Genomic DNA, 5,882 nt, shown 5'->3' with positions numbered 1-5,882 from the left:
AATCGGAAAAGAAGAAGTAAAGCTGTCACTGTTTGCAGATGACATGATACTATACATAGAGAATCCTAAAGTATCTACCAGAAAACTACTAGAGCTAATCAATGAATTGAGTATAGTAGCAGGATACAAAATTAATGAAGAGAAATCTCTTGGATGCCTATACTCTAATGATGAAAAATCTGAAAGTGAAATTAAGGAAACACTCCCATTTACCATTGCAACAAAATGAAAAAAATACCTAGGAATAAACCTACCTAGGGAGACAAAAGACCTGTATGCAGAAAACTATAAGATACTGATGAAAGAAACTAAAGATGATACAAAGAGATGGAGAGATATACCGTGTTCTTGGATTGGAAGAATCAACATTGTGAAAATGACTATATTACCCAAAGCAATCTACAGATTTAATGCAATCCCTAACAAACAACCAGTGGCATTTTTCACAGAACTAGAACAAAATACTTCACAATTTGTATGGACACACAAAAGGCCCCGAATAGCCAAAGCAATCTTGAGAAAGAAAAACGGAGCTGGAGGAATCAGGCTCCCTTACTTCAGACTATACTACAAAGCTACAGTAATCAAGACAGTATGGTTCTGGAACAAAAAATGAAATATAGATCATTGGAACAGGATAGAAAGCTCAGAGGTAAACCCATGCCATATGGTCACCTTATCTTTGATAAAGGAGGCAAGAATATGCAATGGAGAAAACACAGCCTCTTCAATAAGTGGTGCTGGGAAAACTGGGCAGCTACATGTAGAAGAATGAAATTAGAATACTCCCCCACACCATACACAAAAATAAACTCAAAGTGGATTAAAAACCTAAATGTAAGGCCAGACACTATAAAACTCTTAGAGGAAAACAGGCAGAACACTCTATGACAAATCACAGCAAGATATTTTTTGACCCACCTCCTAGAGAAATGGAAATAACAAAAATAAATAAATGGGACATAAGGAAACTTAAGAGCGTTTGCACAGCATAGGATGCCATAAACAAGAGGAAAAGACAACCCTCACAATGGGAGCAAATATTTGCAAATGTAACAACTGACAAAGAATTAATCTCCAAAACGTACAAACAGCTCATGCAGCTCAAAATCAAATAAAACCAACAACCCAATCCATAAATGGGCAGAAGACCGAAATATACATTTCTCCAAAGAAGATATACAGATTGCCAACAAACACGTGAAAGGATGCTCAACATCACTAATCATTAGAGGAACGCAAATGAAAACTACAATGAGGTATCACCTCACACCGGTCAGAATGGTCATCATTAAAAAATCTACAAACAATAAATGTTGGAGAGGGTGTGGATAAAAATGACCGCTCTTGCACGTTGATGGGAATCTAAATTGATTCAGACACTTTGGAGAACAGTATGGAGGTTCCTTAAAAAACTAAAAATAGAGCTACCATACGACCCAGCAATCCTACTACTGGGCATATACCCTGAGAAAACCATCATTCAAAAAGAGATATGTACCACAATGTTCATTGCAGCTCTATTTAGCCAGGACACAGAAGCAACCTAAGTGTCCATTGACAGATGAATGGATAAAGAAGATGTGGCACATATATAGAATAGAATATTAGCCATAAAAAGAAATGAAACTGAGTTATTTCTAGTGAGGTGCATGGACGTAGAGTCTGTCATACAGAGTGAAGTAAGTCAGAAAGAGAAAAACAAATACCGTATGCTAACACATATATATGGAATCTAAAAAAAAGAAAAAAATAAGAATGGGTCTGAAGAACCTAGGGGCAGGACAGGAATAAAGACGCCGACATAGAGAATGGACTTGAGGACACGGGGATGGGGATGGGTAAGCTGGGATGAAGTGAGAGAGTGGCATGGACTTATTAATACTACCAAATGTAAAATAGATATCTAGTGGGAGGCAGCTGCATAGCACAGGGAGATCAGCTCAATGCTTTGTGATCACCTAGAGGGGTGGGATAGGGAGAGTGGGAGGGAGACGCAAGAGGGAGGAGATATGGGGTTATATGTATATGTATAGCTGATTCAGTTTGTTATAAAGCAGAAACTAACACACCATTGTAAATTAATTATATTCCAATAAGGATTTAAAAAAAAATATTCAGTAAACCATGTTGTAAATGGATGTGCTGTCATCCAGGCTTTGTTGTTTCATTTATAAAGCTCAGGGAAAGTAGATTTAGCATAATTCCTAAGGGCCATAGGATTTTCAGAATGGTAAATAAGCATTGCCTTCAACTTCAAGTCACCAGATGCATTAGCCCCCAACATGAATCAGCCTGTCCTTTGTGGCTCTGAAGCTAGGCATTGGCTTTCTCCTCTCTGGCTATGAAAGTCCTAGATTGCATCTTCTTCCAGTATAAGACTGTTTTGAAAGGCTATGTTTGGCATACCCACCTTTATTACTTATCTTAGCTAGATCTGCTGGATAGTTGGCTGCAGCTTCTATATCAGCACTTGTTGCTTCACCTTGCACTTTTATGTAATAGAGAGAGCTTCCTTCCTTAAACCTTACGAATCGACTTCTGCTTGTTTCAAACTTTTCTCCTGCAGCTTCCTTACCTCTGTCTCCCTTTATAGAAATTAAGACAGAAAATCCTGCTTTGTATTAGGCGTTGGCTTAAGGCAATGTTGTGGTTGGTTTGTTATTTTTTCCAGACAGCTAAAACTTTCTCCATATCAGCAATAAGCCTATTTTGCTTTCTTATTATTTGTGTGTTCCCTAATGTAGCTTTTCTTTTAATTTTCTTTTAATTTTAATTTTCTTCAAGAACTTTCCTGTGCATTCACAACTTGGCTAATGGTTTTGCACAAAAGGCCTAGATTTCAGCCTATCTTGGCCTTTGTCATGTCTTCCTCATTAAGTTTAATCATTTCTAAGTTTTGATTTAAAGTGAGAGACATGTGATCTTCCTTTCACTTGAGCCCTTAGAAGCCATTGTAGGGTTATTAAGTGGCCTAATTTTAGTATTGTTGTGTCTCAAGGAATAGAGAGGCCTGAGGAGAGGGAGAGAAATGGGGGAACACCCAGTTGATGGAGCAGTCAGAACACACACACAACATTTACTAAGTTCACTTTCTATGGATGTATTTCATGGTGTCCCCAAAATAATACAATATAATGTCAAGGATCACTGATCACAGATCACTATAAGAAATATAATAAGAATGAAAAAATTTGAAATACTGTGAGAATTACCAAAATGTGATACAGAGACCCAAAGTGAGCAAATGCTGTTGGAAAAAATGGAACTGATAGGCTTGCTATGGCCGAGTTTCCACAAACCTTTAATTTTTAAAATTGTAATTTCTGCAAATCTCAATTAATTGAAGCACAATAAAACACGGTATGCCTGTAATCTCAAGAGAATTTTTCCTTATATTTTGAACTAAATAAAAGTGAAAATAAAACATGAAGATATGTGAGATTCAGCAAAAGGAGCACTTAGAAATTTATACCCTTGAATGCATATATTAGAAAAATACATGAAATAGAAATATGGTTATACTCTTTGTGTTTGTGTCCCTGCATGTTGGGGAAGCAGGTTGAAAGGGATATCTTTGTGTCAGTTTACTTGGTGCTTGCTTTATATCAGTGAATTGCAAATTGCCCCACAAAGCCCTAGGGTTTAACTGTAGTGTTTCAGTAGCTACTGACAAAGAACCAGAGATAGCTCTAGTTTCATCTTTTTTATTATTGGAGTGTAAATAAGGATTTCATTTCACTCAAAAATTTAATGACTTTAAATATTTTGAAAACCACTATTTTAGATTGGGATGGCAAACTTTTTCTATAGAGGGCAAAATAGTAGATATTTTAGGCTCTGCAGGTCACTATTGATCACAACTGCTGTCACAACTTCTCCAATATGCTGTTGTACCATGATAGCAGCCGTAGACAATACTTAAACAAATGGGTGTGGTGTTTCCTAATAAAACTTTATTTATGAATACTGAAATTTGGATTTCATATAATTTTAATATGTAACAAAATATTCTTCTTCTTTTGACATCTTCAACTCTTGTATATGTGAAAATGTAAAATGTAAAAACCAAGCTTAGCTCAAAAGCCATACAATAAAGAGATGGTAGGTTGGATTTGGTACAGAAATGAAGGAGAGGATGTTTCCTACATTAAACAAAATGAGCCATCGTTTAGACAAACAAGACTAACAACTTCATGAGGGTTTCTACACTTGTTGTCCTAAGTTACCTCTCACATGATCAATCCTGTTCATGTCAAAGTTCCCCCACATTCCAAATTGTCCCTGGTGAAACTGGTTAAAGTAGAGAGGTAAACTTACACATTAGCACATTACCATTATTGTTAGAAAACATAATGGATTCAGGTGTTTAGCCTGCAAGAGGCAAAGTTGTAGATTAACAGGACCCCATGAGAACTGGATGGTCTATAAAGATGGTGCTTGGGTAATTGCATGTCTCCAAAGCTTTGCTAAATGACCAGACAAATCTTCCTGATTCTGAACTGATGAAACTCAGCAAAGTGGTTCTTAGGGACACAAAGACAAGACTGAAGAAGAAGCCCATATAAGGCTTTTTAAATTGTGACTATAGTGCACAGAACCTAAGATGATACCCAATGATCTCCTCCTGAGTGTTAGTGGAACTTGCTCCTGTTACTAGTCAGCAGAATGTGGTAAAACTAAAGGGATTTTGAAGATGTCCTTAAAGTCCCCAATCAGTTGGTTTTGCATTAATCAAAAAGATTCCTCTGGCTAGGTTTGACTTAATCAGATGAAAGACCTTAAAAGACCATCTGGGCCCTCCCTCAAGGGAGAGCCTCTCCTTTCAGACTAGATGAATTAAGAAACTGTGTTGGAAAAAAACCACATAACAAGGTGGTCTCTACAAGTTGATTCTAAGAACTGTGAGTCAACACCCAGAAAGAAAACAAGGACTTCAGTTCTCCAACTGCGAGGAGATGAATTCTGCCAACAACCTGAGGAATGTTGGAAGCAGTCTTTCCCCAGCTGAGCCTCTGATGAGACCACAGATACAGCTGACACCTGAATTGCAACCTGATGAAACTTTGAAGCACAGAACCCAGCTAAGGTGTTTCCACACTTCTGGCCTATAGAAACTGAGAGATAACAAAGGAGCATTGTTTTAAACTTCTAAGTTTATCATAGTTTGTTACATAGCATAAAAAAACTAACACAGAGACTTGAGTCAAAATTAGTCCAAAGATTACCAGTTTGAGGAGACATTCTGAACTCTTTAGTTCCTGTGGCCATCTCGAGGATGGACTTACAGGGCCTATGTTTATACTTTCTATATAGACTTTTCCACTTAGAGACAACTCTCAAGGCATGAGACAACTACACAGATCATGGAAGCAGATGTCAGAAAGCTAGAAAATAATTTCACCAAGAAACAATACAAATATGATCAGAAAACCAAAAACATTTCAAGGGACCTTATTCTTAAGAAAATAATATAAACCAAATGCTGAAAGGACTCAAGGAAATATCAGAACCTGATTCAGCGTGAACTTACCTCTCAGCTAAGGGCTGGTTGTATCTTGAATATGTAGAGACACAATGGGTTTCAGATGTGTGCACTATTACTGATTTGAGGGTCCTAGTCTAAGTCAGTGAGGGCTTTAACTGAAACTCAGTACATCTTCCATTTCTGTCAATGTCCTCCAGTCAAAGATCCTAGGAACACACCTGTAGTTGAAAAGCTGGGTTTATTACTAGATAAAGCAAAGGAAAACACACATCATGGAGAACTGCATGGCATCTCAGTAAGAGGCTGTTAGAAAGGACTTATAGGATTTGGGATTGTGTTAGAAGATTTTGGTGAAGTTTTAAGACAACAGTGTTTATTTTGGATTGGATGCTGT

Source organism: Eschrichtius robustus, chromosome X (genome assembly GCF_028021215.1).
Source record: "Eschrichtius robustus isolate mEscRob2 chromosome X, mEscRob2.pri, whole genome shotgun sequence".
Lineage (NCBI taxonomy): Eukaryota > Metazoa > Chordata > Mammalia > Artiodactyla > Eschrichtiidae > Eschrichtius > Eschrichtius robustus.
The sequence above is the reverse complement of the archived record's forward strand: the minus strand, read 5'-3'. Positions refer to the sequence as shown.